At 40.7% G+C, this 15508-nt stretch overlaps 1 protein-coding gene and 1 non-coding gene across 2 annotated transcripts in view; one reads left to right on the top strand and one right to left on the bottom strand.

Moving 5' to 3' along the window:
- Nucleotides 1-15508, bottom strand: part of LANCL3 (LanC like family member 3) — a 95291-nt gene that overhangs the window by 67882 nt on the left and 11901 nt on the right. The gene's annotated exons all lie outside the window — the stretch shown is intronic.
- TRNAA-UGC (transfer RNA alanine (anticodon UGC)) lies at nt 12566-12638 on the top strand. The gene has a single exon. It is a non-coding gene; the product is annotated as a tRNA-Ala (tRNA).

Genomic DNA, 15508 nt, shown 5'->3' with positions numbered 1-15508 from the left:
CTTTCCCTATAACAGAGTAACTGCATAATTTTATTGATTCTAAGATGCACCATTTTTAAAAATTTTAATATCTCTGTAATTAAAATGTATCTCAAAATCACTATCTGCCCAGAGGCAGTAGGACTTAGCTCTCCTGGTCTGTGCATGGTGCATCAAAACCTCCAAAATGGGTGTCAAGCACTTGGAAAAATGCCAGAGACAAAGTGGAACACTTTTTAAAGAAATGCTGCATCACCAGTGCTTTTGACAGCACAGAGGATGATATTTTGCAAAAAAATCACAGATGCTAGCGACTCTAAGGAGAAAGTAATTAAAGCCTGTTGGAGTATGAATGTAAGAAAGTGTTGTGAATATCATGAACCAATTTATTTTGCTTACATTTTTCTTCTAGGTATACACAAGAGTGATATATGATAAAAAATCACTGTCTAAATAACTCTAAATGAGCTCTTTCAATAAGTGTAAAGTGCTAGTGATAAGAAGTATTACGTCAGTTTAATGGACCATTTTTTTTCTTTCTTACTGGTACATAAAAAATGCATCTTAATTTGGCAGGATCTTGTAATTGATTAAATACCGCATATCCTTTATGAGACTTATTTACCAGTATATAGTTAGGCTCAAATACAGCAAGGGGAAGCCCCAAGTCCCCCTAAAAAAGCAAAACAAAACAAAACACTTGAGCAGAACCATATGTGATAAGCCAGGCAAGGTCGCCCTGAGGGCAAATGTTGCATTCTCCTGCATCAAGCTGGGGACACCAAGGAAAAAGGCTAAAATGGTTCCAGGCTGGCAGTATTCCTGAATCCGAGAAGCAGCGAACACAGATCTCTGCAAAGAAGCATCCTCAATTTAGACACCACATATTAAAATCAACCAAATATATGTGCATGGTAGAAGATCAAGGACCCAAGGAAACAAGCCCCCATAAGTGACAGTATGCAGAAACCACAAACAAGAAAATGACACCACCAAGGACTTCCAACATTTACATTACCAGATATGAAGTACCCCCAAAAAATGCATTAAATGTTCCCCCAAAAAGGTCAAATCACAAAACTTAACAAGCAATATGAAACCATGAAAAAAGCTCAGCTGGAACTTACAGAAAAGAAAAATAAAGTTGATAGATGTAAAACTCAACAGATGGGTTTAACAGCAGGTGAAACATGGCTCAAGGGAGAACTGGTGAACTGGAAGATAGATCTAATGAAGTTACCTAGAATGCAGCACAAAGAAATAAGTAAATGGAGAACATAAAAGAGAGGATAAGCAATATGAAGTGATACAAAGATGGAATATACGTGCATCTGGATCTCAGAAGCATGTAGAGCAGGGGTTCTCTACCTTGGTTGCACTTGTGGAGCTATAAAACTATTGATGCCTAGGTCCCACCCAGGACATTCTGATTTAATTGTTCTAGAGCATGGCCTGGGCTTCAGAATTTTTAAAGCTCTTCAGGGGATTCTAATGTGAAGCCAAGGTAGAGAAGCACTAATATAAAAAAAACAATGGCGAAGATCACTAACTTGATTTAGTCACTCTTCTTAGAAATGATGTCAAAAGCACATCTGGCAAAAGAAAAAGTAGATAAATAAGCCTTTATAAAAATTAAAATTTTGTGCTTCAAAGGAAACCATCAATACAGTTAAAAGATAACCCACACAATGGTACAACATATTTGTAAATCATATTTCTGATAAGGGATCTGTATCCAGAATATATAAAGAAATTTTACAACTCAATAATAAAAAACAAATAATTAAGGGCAAAGGATCTAAAAAGACACTTCTCCAAAGATGTGCCAATAAGTACATGAAAAGATGTTCAATATCATTAGTCATCAAGAAAATACATATCAAAGCACAATTATATACCACTTTATACCTGCTTATGGCTATAATCAAAAAGTCTGATAATAGTAAGTGTTGGTGAGGGTGTGGAGAAACTAGAACCCTTGTATGTTGCTGGTGTTGATGGAAAATGGCACAGCTGTTTTGGAAAACAGTCTGACAGTTTCTCAAAATGTTAAACATAAAATTACCATATGACCCAGCAATTCCACTCCTAGGTATACACCCAAGAGAACTGAAAACATTGCAAACAGATGTCCACAACAAAAACCTACACAAGAATGTTCACAGAAGCATTTTTCATAGTAGCCCATAACTTTTAATTACTCAAATGTCCATCAACACAGAACAGGATGAATAAAATGTGATATATCCATACAATTAAATATATTTGGTAATAAAAAGGAATGAAGTACTGATACATACTCTAACATGGATGGACTTTGAAAACATTTTGGTAAGTGAAAGCAGCCAATCACAAAAGACCACATAGGGTATTGTTCCATTTCTATGAAATGTCCAAAACAGGCAAATCCATAAAGACAAAGAAGTAGATTAGTGGTTGCCTAGAGCAGTGGGAATAGGAGGAGGGGTTGGGTGGAATAGAGGAGTGACTGCTAACGGCATCAGGGTTTCCTTCTGGGGTGATGAAAATCTTCTAAAATTGATTGTGTTATACGTATAGCTGATTCACTTTGTTATACAGCAGAAACTAACACACCACTGTAAAGCAATTATACTCCAATAAAGATGTTAAAAAATAAATAAATAAATAAAATCAATTGTGGACAACCCTATGGACCCATTAAAACCACTGAATTGTATACTTCAAATGTGTGAATTGTTATATCTCAGTAAAATTGTTAAAAAATGAAGAGGTGATATTTGAAGGGCCAATGACTGAGAAATTTCCAGAACTGATTAAAGACGCAAATCCATAAATATAAGAAGCACAACCTATAACGAGGGTTATTAACATGAAATCTACTCTAGACACACTCTGGTGAAACTGCAGATAGCCCAAAACAAGGAAATCCCTGGCAATCAAAATTCAGAGGGCATTGCGAACACATTGAAAGCATCATAGCACCTTAACTGCCAGAACATCAGGAGAAGAGACTACTCAGAAGGTAGCACCTTTGGCCTGAAATCTCTAGAAAAAACAAAACACTAGGCAGTAACAGAAATCAAGAGAGTATTGTTCTGTCTTTGATTCACATTTGGCCAGGAACACGGCTTGCCTAAAGAAAAATGAATGCCTCAAGCTTGAAAGCTATATGTCAAAAGCCATTTTACACAGTTTTAGTTAGAATCTCTAAGAAGTCACCTGCACCAAGAAGAATTGGGGACTTTTCTCTGACTGCTAAAAATACTGATGGGGAGTTAGTTACGTGTTGGTCAATATTCAATAGTATAAATCAGAAATAGCTGTGCCATACAGGGTACCGCCTTGCTAATTAAAAGCTCATGCTATCTAAGATGAAGAGAAATATTAAGTCACAGTATGCTGTAGAAAAATGCTGAGGGTACATTTTTCCTTCTAATTTCTGATTTAGTTATCTCTTCAGGTATTTGTTTATTCACTATGCGACGGACGTGATGAGCTATTCATTTCTTAGCTGTAGTAAAAGTATACTTACTGAAAACTGGCTTTGATTCTTCTACTCCCCTACATATTCTTATTCATAAATATTTACTTTAACAGTTGTTTGAGGAACGGTATTTTGATATGCAATTAAAGGGATAGTTTTCTACATTCAGTTCTCCTTTGCTGGAAAAGCATAAGTCCTTCCAAACAAAAAAGAAATTCTAACAGCTGATTACGTGTCTACATCTGTCAATGGTTAATTTATTAAGAGTGAATGCAAGTTTTAAAGAGAGAGAGAGATAAAGGTTGAGAAACACACGCAAGTTATCACCCGCATGAATACAGAAGTAACAGATTCTTTTAAAAACAAAAGCCTTTTTAGATGTCACGTACTGTACAAGTCCAGACCTAGAGTTTCCTAAAAAGTCTATTAACTGTTAACAATCGGAGAGTTCTGTGTGTCAGCACAGAAATGCATAAGTGGATCATTTTGACCTGTCACAAGCTGGGCACTCTTCTCATTTTGTAATGTAAAAGTGGTAGAATTTTACCACCCCTTGGCTGTCACAAGGCTGACTGCAAACGAAAATATGACAATATTCACGACCAATCAACTATCCTGTCCATCAGGTATTTCATCCTACATGGCTCTGTCAAACCCCAAAAAGCTAAAACACATTTCAATAGGAGCTCCTTTTAAAATGTGGGTTGTCCCTTCTTGAGCCTCAAATAAAGGGGATTATTTAGTTTCATGAAATTAAAAACAGTTCATCTTCATTCCTTCCTTCCTTCCGTGAATATGTATTAAGAATCTTCTGTTTGCCGGGAGTCTGCCTATTACTCAGCTCAGTAGTAGTAAAAACAGAGTGGAGATGAAGAGCTTAGAGCTGCCCCAGTCATGCTGCAGGCAAGGCTCCCTAGGAAACATGTAGGATGGAAACAAACACGATATGTGCATTGAACAGTACACCCAAAATGGGCAGCCAGAGGTGCCGGGGAAAGGGATCGATAGAGGAAAAAGGCTTGTGAGAAAAATAACAAAAGATCCTACATGCTGCGGAGCAAGTAAGCCTGTGCACCACAACTACTGAGCCTGCGTACCACAACTACTGAGCCTGTGCACCACAACTACTGAAGCCCGTGTGCCTAGAGCCCGAGCTCCGCAACAAGAGAAGCCACCGCAATGAGAAGCCTGCGCACTGCAACGAAGAGGAGCCCCTGCTCACCACTAGAGAAAGGCCACGTGCAGCAACGAAGACCCAATGACGAAGACCCAACGCAGCCAAAATAAATAATTTTTTAAAAAAGGAAAATAACAAAAGAAACTCAGGTGGTGTTAGGCACTTCCTGCTGGGCATCCTTTCTCTCAGTTTGCCATCCACTTTCAATCCCCACACTTAATCATCCATGCTTGGCTCCAATATCACATCCCCAGTTTTTTTTTTTTACCATGTTCTATTTGGGAACTTGTCACCTGTAACTGAATGCCTTCCAGACACCTCCTCTCTTTGAGTTTTTAAGCTACTATGTGGAATCTGGGGTGAGAGTGAGCAACTAATTTGGTCCTGAAGCCCCAGAACTGATTCAGAAGCTCCACCTACTCCCTCGAGGGTTCTCTCAACAGAAACAACTTGCCATTTATCAGTCAACATTTATCGGTATATTTAGGGAATGGGGAACTTTAACACTAAGGGTACCACCAGCCCAAGGTAGCAGAGAGAGCATGAGTCTGCAGAAGAACTTGAGTTCTAGACTAGATTTAACCCCTTATCAATTGGGGACCGTAAGTCCCATAGGTAAGTCTTGGTTTCTCTCTCTTGTCTTAAATTCTCAACTGGCTGGTTCCTACCAAAAGTATCCTGCTTGGGCAATAAATGTTATTATCCTACTTCTCGACCCTGCATCCTCGGGAAAGTTACTCAACCTCTCTGCAATGCTTTCTATTTTCTGTTCAGAAGATGGCAGTAGTAATAATATGTAACTCGAAGAGATATTGTGAGAATTAAATGGGACAGCTTATGTAAAAAGTACATAGCTGACTTAATGTTCTATATAATAATTAGTTACCACTGGCTGCAATGACTTGGAAGCATTTTAGAATCTTGGAGCGTCTTAGAGCTATTGCCTCAAAAAAAAAAATCTTATTCTGCTTTACGTAAGTGGTTCTACCAGTCTTCATTGTATTCTAACCATCTATCTTTCCACTTTTAATTATCTTAACTGGGCTCTCTCCTCCTTCCTCTTGGGTAGCAGCTTAATAAATACAGCTCTGATCCTCATTATTTTACTCAATACTTTATTAAGGAAGGCACAACTATTTAAATTAAACCATATGAAGATTTTAATTGACACAGACCATTCGACCATTCAAACGAATACAATGTCATCATTAAATCCTAATTTAGTATTATTTATAAGAATAAAACGCATATATCCAGCTATATTTTTGATGGGTAAATATCTGTTGACAAAATTTATCTATATATGACATCAATTCTATTATTAGGAACATTCCATAGATGTTCTCTGAGAACAATCATCGAGCAGGAATAAGATATACGTGAAGAAGAGAATATGGAGAAATCACAGCTAAAAAGCATAGGTGAGATTAAGAAAAATAGTTCTTATTTTCTTGGCATTTATATTTCTCAAAGAAATACAGGTGCAGAACTTAAAAACTGAAGAGTTCTTTAAAATAATAGCAGGCTCCCGCCCCACCCCTCCCCATCCACATTCTGACTCCTCCAAGGCAAAAACTGAAAACATTGTTTTGGGCATTTTTTTCTAGCTACTTATCTTCATATTTCTAGATGAGATGCTTGTACAGCTATTTCTTGACTTTTCCATCAAAGGTGTTATCTATTAATCTCCTAACATGGAAGGTGAAGACTTAGCTCTCTTATAATCTCTCCACACATACATTTCCTTTCCCAAATACCCAAAACAGTTATATCACTTTTTTTCCCCAAACAATATGAGGTTAAATCAATATCCATTAAACAAACATGTGCAGTGATTACCATTTCCTGTCTCCCCATGCCCCCCGCACAAGTTAATAATTTCCTTTTTTGAAATAAAATTATTTTATTTTTATTTATTTTTGGCTGCATTGGGTGTTCATTGCCGCGTGGGCTTTCTCTAGTTGTGGCGAGCGGGGGCTACTCTTCGTTGCGGTGCGTGGGCTTCTCATTGCGGTGGCTTCTCTTGTTGCGGAGCATGGGCTCTAGGCACGTGGGCTTCAGTAGTTGTGGCATGTAGGCTCAGTAGTTGTGGCTCGCGGGCTCTAGAGTACAGGCTCAGTAGTTGTGGCACACGGGCTTAGTTGCTCCATGGCATGTGGGATCTTCCCGGACCGGGGCTCAAACCCGTGTCCCCTGCATTGGCAGGCAGATTCTTAACCACTGTGTAACCAGGGAAGCCCAATTTCCTTTTCTTATTATATTGTTCGGTTTTCTATTTTGTCTACACCAAATTCATGCCCAAACTTTCCAACAAATTTGCAAAACTCCCCTAGGTACAGCCAAACATATCAGGTAAGCTGCCTATTCTTTTTGTTTTTTCTCTTAGCATCATCCAGGCTGTAGCTCTGCTTCAGTACTTACCGGCTGCCTTCAAGGCCTGATACCCAGCTGCCATCTCGGGCTGTCCTTTACCATCACTCTCGAAGTTTTCTGATCCCACGTGCATTGGAGCTCCAGGTTTTGAGATCTCATATTTTCCTATTTCTTGGTTCATTCTCCCATCACAATGGACCACCCTCAAAAATGTTTTACCAGCTCTTGCAGGGTTCCACATGGTGGCTGGTTCATTTGGAACATCTGGCCCCTAAGTGTTTTTTTTAAGATGTTGGGGGTAGGAGTTTATTAATTAATTAATTAATTTTTGCTGTGTTGAGTCTTCGTTTCTGTGTGAGGGCTTTCTCTAGTTGTGGCAAGCGGGGGCCACTCTTCATCGCGGTGCGCGGACCTCTCACTATCACGGCCTCTCTTTTTGCGGAGCACAGGCTCCAGACGTGCAGGCTCAGTAGTTGTGGCTCACGGGCCCAATTGCTCCGTGGCATGTGGGATCCTCCCAGACCAGGGCTCGAACCCGTGTCCCCTGCATTAGCAGGCAGATTCTCAACCACTGCGCCACCAGGGAAGCCCTGGCCCCTAAGTTTTTTTTAACACATTCTGTGAAGCTAAATTACCTCTGCCTCATGCTTTTGAAAGAAAAAAAATGCTTTGTTTTTTTGAGAACTTGCAAAGATTTTTTTCTACTCTCACATTTGATAATTTTGGCTGCTATAGAATTCTAGTTGAGAATAGTGAACTTTGGGGGCCTTGCTCCATTGTCCTGTAGCTTCTTAAGTTGCTATTCAAAGTCCAGTGCAAATCCTTTTAAGGAAGCAGTTTTGTTTTTCTTCTTAGAAGTGTTTAGAATCTCTTTTTATTCTTTTTCCATCCAACATGCTGGTGGGTCCCTTAAATCCAGCAACTCATGTGGCTTCACATTTGCCCCATGGTTCCAGAAGCCTTGAAGTACCCGGAGTATCACACCCCCCACGCAGCTGTAGTGAATTACTGGTGGGAGAGCGATACCTCTAGTCAGGACAAACTCTGAGATGTGATTTACACTCTGGAGCTCCCCTACAGAATGAGACAGAAAGCTGGGGCTTAGCCTAAAATCACACCTTTGTTTTGGCTTCTGACCCTTCCCTGTTTCCCCTACTCCCATACTGGTTTCTCCTGAGAACTATTCCTTAATGGAGCATGCCCATACCTGAGTCAGCTTTTGGAGAACCTGGCCTAAGACCATCATCTAGTTGCTCGGGTTTGGGAAAGGATCCTGGAGTCTAACCACTCTATCAAACTTGTAAATGACAAAGCTGAAGTTGAGTCTTACAGGCTTCTGGAACTTTGGGACCAATGTAGAGCCCTCTCCTGTACTGCCATTTTTATTCAATCTTAAGTTGAACTTCAGAAACACCCTGAGGTTCAGAGAGCCAAGTTAAAACTATCCTTCCATATGGCTTGGGGTACAACTCACTCTCCTCTTGGCAGTGTATACATTACTAGAAAAACATGCAGAAATCTAACCTGACTTAAATCTCTAAAAGAAGCTCTGTAGTCTGAAAAATGTGGCTTTAACTGCTTGACCAGCTGTGTGATGACAGGCAAGTTACTGAACCTAAGTCCCAGTTTTCTGCCCTGAAATAGATATGTTAACCACAGTGCCTGTAATATAGTGAGTCCTATCTTTTTATATATATATATAAATTTATTTATTTATTTACATTTTATTTTTGGCTGCGTTGGATCTTCATTGTGGCGACTGGGGGCTACTCTTCGTTGTGCATGGGCTTCTCATTGCAGTGGCTTCTCTTGTTGCAGAGCACGGGCTCTAGGCACGGGCTTCACTAGTTGTGGCTCACAGGCTCTAGAGCACAGCCTCACTAATTGTGGTGCGTGGGCTCAGTAGTTGTGGCTCGCAGGCTCTAGAGCACAGGCTCTCAGCAGCTGTGGCACATGGGCTTAGTTGCTCTGCGGCATGTGGGATCTTCCCGGACCAGGGCTCAAACCCGTGTCCCCTGCATTGGCAGGTGGATTCTTAACCACTGCACCACCAGGAAAATCTGAGTCCTGTCTTTTGAGTTCTTTTCTGGTGGTGGTGATAAGTTTGTGGTACTACCACCACATGCCTTCACCCAGTTCTCACATGTCAGAGATGCTCGGCCAAGGTTAAGGGTATGGTCTAAGGCAGTGGTTCTAAAAAAGTAGTCTCCAGGCGAGCAGCAGCATCAGTGGAACTTGTTAACAGCGCAAAGTCTCAGGCCCGACTCCAGACCTACTGAATCAGAAACTCTGGGGATGGAACAAGTCCTCCAAGGGACTCTAATACACCCTCAAGTGTGCAAAACACTGACCTAAGGCCACAGATCAGAGAAAGATATAATAGACCCCCATGGAGATGAAGGCCACAGACCTAGAAACACTTGGTATGGTATTGAAGATTGTAAGCAGATCTAATGATTATACATGACACCTCAATGATTAGGGATAAGAACTCAATGATGCCTCTACTAATAGAGTAGTATAGTTTATACATATCAAGATCATCATGTCATAAATGAATATGAATAGCAGCTAAAGAGTAAAACATAGATTTAAGTTTGTAAAATTGACAGTGAGTCTATAGCCTTGAAATGCAAATAGAAAAGTGCATTAATGCAAGAAAAACGTAATTTCTGGGCCCAGAAGCTGAAGAAACACTTGGAAGAATCCTTAATTGTATTAATCCTTTTCTGAAACAAGCTACCGACTGTACATGATCTGGAACATTTGCTAAGGAAAACTCATTTGAAGTTGTCATTTCACCAGAGGCACAACTACTGAAATTTGTCTGAAATTCTGAATTAGCGCCATGCAAGCAAATGATCTTTAGAAGCAAAGAAGAGAAACTTAAGAGCAGGAAAGAGGTCCTTGAATCTACCACTCAGGTTCTGGGGGAAGAGAGCAAAAAACAAACATTCCAACATCACCTGCATAGCAATTTACTGCCAATAAAGCCAATTAGGAGATTTACTCTGAGGAGTACAAATCAGACACAGGAAAGCCAATTCCTAGATTGTCTTCAAGGAGCCTGAAATTTTTTTTATTTTTTATTTTTTTTGCGGTACGCGGGGCTCTCACTGCTGTGGCCTCTCCCGTTACGGAGCACAGGCTCCGGACGCGCAGGCTCAGCGGCCATGGCTCACAGGCCCAGCCGCTCCGCGGCATGTGGGATCCTCCTGGACCGGGGCACAAACCTGCGTCCCCTGCATCAGCAGCCAGACTCTCAACCACTGCGCCACCAGGGAAGCCCCAGCCTGAAATTTTAAGAAGAGAAAAGAACACCCTCCTGGAGGAAGCAAAGTGCAAAGGGTAACTTGCATGGCTTCGGGTTTCGGGGGTGATGGCCAGCCACTCAATTTACTTTGACACAATCTCTGTGAGCTGCTCAGCTTAATCTCCTGTGTGGCAGAGCAGAGGATATTTCCCTCCAGCCCTTTATGGCCTCTGTTTGAAGATCTCAAAGCTTTGCTGATGTGATCAGGGGCATAGCAGCTCTGACTAACACCACAGGGAATATTAGACAGGCTGAATGTCCAAAAAGCATACTTGTATTATTTAGTTAACACAGGGTCTCACTTACATTAATGACAATAATACTCAAAACACTAATAAAACAAGGACTGACATATAGAGTCCTTACTCTGTGCCTAGCAGACCCTCTGCTAAGCATGTTACATGCACATTCTCAGTGGCTCTTCATACCACACCTATGAAGTGGGTGCTGCTTGTGTTACATTTTGTAGATGAGAAAATCAAGCCTCAAAGATGCTAAGTAACATGGCTGAGGTCAACCAGCTACTGTGATGGAGCCACGATTCAATCCCAAGGCTATATGACTGAAAGCCCTGTTCTTTTTAAGTAATCTCTTTTTTTAAAAAAATACTAATTCATTTATTTAATTTCGGCTGCACTGGGTCTCAGTTGCAGCACACAGATCTTTAGTTGCGGTATGCGGCCCTGGGCTTCTTAGCTGCCGCCTGTGGACTTCTTATTTGCGGCATGTGTGCAGGATCTAGTTCCCGGACCAGGGATGGAACCCAGGCCTCCTGCACTGGGAGTGTAGAGTCTTACCCACTGGACCACCAGGGAAGTCCCCAAAGCCCTATTCTTAACCATCACATTTTAATACCTTCATTGAGAGGCTAACCTATTTCAACAGCTGCAACTGATACACGTGCAATTCTCTTTGCCTTACAAGGAAAGAGGAAACATTTTAAATAGCAAAATTATGTTACTGAAATGTGCACGAGAACAATACCTCCTTTCTGGTTGAGCACTGACTCTCTTCAGACTTAGATAGCTGTAAAGTTTGTTAGGAATGTGGCTCCCTCCTAAAGTCATTGTAGGAGTGGAGATTCAGCTGGTCCCCATAGTATTTGCTTTGAGATTGGTGATGCTTCGGTTGCCATGGACACCAGACTTCAATACACCACTGAGCACGGGGAATCCATTCCATGCAAAGCAATGGAACCAGTAGATAGGTACAGTAACAGCTAACTTCACATAATGCTATGACCAATATTTGTTTTGCCACCTCTCATTCAGATGATGTTCTCACCCATGAAGTCTGTAAGACTGCCTCTCATCTGGGAAACAGCTTCTTTATGGCCCAGGTAGCAATGCTCACACTTCACAGTGTCAAAGGCATTCATTTGTCTGGGTTGTTGAATGTGTAAAGCTATTCAGAAAAGGAAATGTGACCTGACACAAAACACTTCTTTGTTCAGCTTGCTAAAAGAAAGAATGAATCAGGGGCTTCCCTGGTGGCGCAGTGGTTGAGAGTCCGCCTGCCGATGCAGGGGACATGGGTTCATGCCCCGGTCCGGAAGATCCCATATGCCGCGGAGTGGCTGGGCCCGTGAGCCATGGCCGCTGAGCTTGCGCGTCCAGAGCCTGTGCTCCATAACGGTGAAAGGCCCGCGTACCGCAAAAAGAAAAAACAAAAAAAAACCAAAGAATGGATCAAATGACTTCTTGAAAATTCCATTTTTCCAAGTGGCTAGCACCCCAAGAATAATGAGTCTGTTAACTTGGTAGGTTTCCTTAGTAGCTAAATCCATAAAGAAAGTAACTAGGAAAAGATAAGAGGTACTTAGATATATATAAATAACACATGAGAAGAACATGTTTTTGAGACAAACCAAACGTCCAAGGCATTGTACTTAATTAGTGAATGTAGGTCAGAGAGTAATCATTAAAAGTGAATCACAAAGACAAATGCTTATTTGGACACATCATGGCAAGTTTACTAAGAGACCATCACCACATGGGGATATTAAAGGACCCCCTCCACACATGGAGGAAATCCACTGTGTGCTGTGTAAGAGCCAGTCGAGTGACAAACATCTCTCATTAACCAGCAAAGAGGAAATTAGCCAAGTTAATAAAAAATTAATACGATCTATCATTTTCACATTCAGAAGTCAATAAATATAGTGAAATTCCATTAAAACCACCTTCTTATGGAACACTGGGAGGTCAGGTTATTGGCAAAACAAATAATTCAGTACATTTAAAATAATTCTGGGACTTCCCTGGTGGTCCAGTGGTTAAGACTCTGCACTTGCAATGCAGGGGGCACAGGTTCGATCCCTGGTTGGGGAAGTTCCGCATGCCATGAGGTGCAGCAAAAAAATAATTTTTACTATTGCACATTTCCCCAATTTACTTCTTCAGTAATAAGAAAATTATGAACCATGCTCTCTCCAAGTAATTACAATACAAATGATAAGTTTAGGTTTTAGTGGAATGTATATCAGTAGATTAATTAAAAGGGGTAAACAAGTTATCTCCAAGGAAATCCAGATTATTCTGTGTTAAATCACTGTATCAGAAGAAAAAAAAAGGAAAAAAGTCTACACATCTTCAATTTAATTTATGTCACACAGGTAAATTTAATTGAATGATTCTAAAATGGGAGTAGTTCGATGAGCATCATGTTTTCGATCTGATCATGATAGCGTCTCTTATTATGAAAGGCTTTAAAACTGCTGGAGCATGGTCTATTTGGGCCTTTAAAGAAATGTAAAAAACAAACAACAACAACAAAATCCTTGTGTATATAGTGCAAAATTACATTTATCAGAAAAAAAAGAAATCCATGTAGTCAGAGTCCTTAAACCTGCAAGAAGATGTGCCAGGCAGTGATTCTTTCCTTCAGCATCACACACGAATTGGAAAGCTGATATTCTGGCATTTGTGGAAGAAAGCATTTTCAGTACAAAGGCCAAACGATGAAAATCATGAAGTTTGGTGGAGACGGGTGGGGGGGATCAGTCAAATCTGTTGACAGGCAATCCCATAAAACTGAAAAAAAAAATAGTGATTTCAAGCTTTTTACTCAAATCTTCTCAATGAACCAGCAGCAGCAGTGTCACCTGGGAGCTTGCTAGAGATGCAGTATCTTGGGCCTCACCCCAGACCTGCTGAATCAAAACCTGATTTTTACCAGGATCCCCAGGAGATCTGTGTGCACGTTAAAGTGTGGAGAGCACGCACTGAAGGCACAGATTTGGCGACCAGCCTGTGGGGATGGAACCCCCCTCTGCCGCTGACTAGCTGTGTAACCTGGAACAAGTTCCACAGCCTCTCTGTGCCTCGGTTCCCTCACTGGGGAGGATGGAGATAGTACTGGTGCCTAGGTCATAAGTATTAAATGACATAATATCTGTAAAGTGCTTACAACAGTGTGCACAACAAGGGATCAAGCAGTGCTAGCTCTTATGTCCTCTTAGCCATCACAGGGTTCCGGATCAAGAGTAACAAAGTATCTAAGATGCAGCCCATAGAAGTGCCCCATTTCCTGATAGGTCTATAATCAAGTAATTAGGAACTGGACTCAGCTTACAAAAATCCAGCTTCCCCAACCTGCTGTCATTTCAAGCCAAACTGTAGGGTTTACTTATGCAATGAACAACACACAGCTGCTTACAAACCAGGGACCACTCAAATTCAGACTGAGTGAAATCTTGCATATGCATTTTGTTCAGTGAGTGCTGAATGGAACGAAAAGAGGACACATTTCCTATCTGAGAAATTTCCACCCTCATTTTTTACCCATCAGTTTGTCATATACTAAAAAGTCTCATGAAACCTAGTATTGAAGATAATGTGGGATTGCAACAAAAAGAATAAAATACCTAGGAATAAACCTACCTGAGGAGGTAAAAGAGCCGTATTCAGAAAACTATTAAGACACTGATGAAAGAAATCAAAGATGACACAAACGGAGAGATATACCATGTTCTTGGACTGGAGTAATCAATATTGTGAAAATGACTATACCACCCAAAGCAATCTACAGATTCAATGCAATCCCTAGCAAATTACTAACGGCACTTTTTACAGAACTAGAACAAAAAATCTTAAAATTTGTATGGAGACACAAAAGACCCCAAATAGCCAAAGCAGTCTTGAGGGAAAAAAACGGAGCTGGAGGAATCAGACTCCCTGACTTCAGACTATACTACAAAGCTAGTCATCAAGACAATATGGTACTGGCCCAAAAACAGAAATATAGATCAATGGAACAGGATAGAAAGCTCAGAGATAAACCCACACACCTATGGTCAACTAATCTATGACAAAGGAGGCAAGGATATAAAATGGAGAAAAGACAGTCTCTTCAATAAGTGGTGCTGGGAAAACTGGACAGCTACAGGTAGAAGAATGAAACTAGAACACTCCCTAACATGATACACGAAAATAAACTCTAAATGGATTACAGACCTAAATGTAAGACCGGACACTATAAAACTCTTAGAGGAAAACATAGGAAGAACACTCTTTGACATAAATCACAGCAAGATCCTTTTTGATCCATCTCCTAGAGTAACGGAAATAAAAGCAAAAATAAACAAATGGGACCTAATGAAACTTAAAAGCTTTTGCACAGCAAAGGGAACCATAAACAAGACCAAAAGACAACCCTCAGAATGGTAGAAAATATTTGCAAACGAATCAACGGACAAAGGATTAATCTCCAAAATATATAAACAGCTCATGCAGCTCAATATTAAAAAAACAAACAACCCAATCAAAAAATGGGCAGAAGACCTAAATAGACATTTCTCCAAAGAAGACATACAGATGGCCAAGGGGCACATGAAAAGCTGCTCAACATCACTAATTATTAGAGAAATGCAAATCAAAACTACAGTGAGGTATCTCCTCACACCAGTTAGAATGGGCATCATCAGAAAATCTATGAACAACAAATGCTGGAGAGGGTGTGGAGGAAAGGGAACCCTCTTGCACTGTTGGTGGGAATGTAAATTGATACAGCCACTATGGAGAACAGTATGACGGTTCCTTAAAAAACTAAAAATAGAATTACCATATGATCCAGCAATCCCACTACTGGGCATATACCCAGAGAAAACCACAATTCAAAAAGACACATGTGGGCTTCCCTGGTGGCGCAGTGGTTGAGAGTCCGCCTGCCGATGCAGGGAATGCGGGTTCGTGCGCCGGTC

Source organism: Lipotes vexillifer, unplaced genomic scaffold (assembly GCF_000442215.2).
Source record: "Lipotes vexillifer unplaced genomic scaffold, Lipotes_vexillifer_v1.1 scaffold847, whole genome shotgun sequence".
Taxonomy (NCBI): Eukaryota; Metazoa; Chordata; class Mammalia; order Artiodactyla; family Lipotidae; genus Lipotes; species Lipotes vexillifer.
This window is presented reverse-complemented; position numbering and strand designations above follow the sequence as displayed.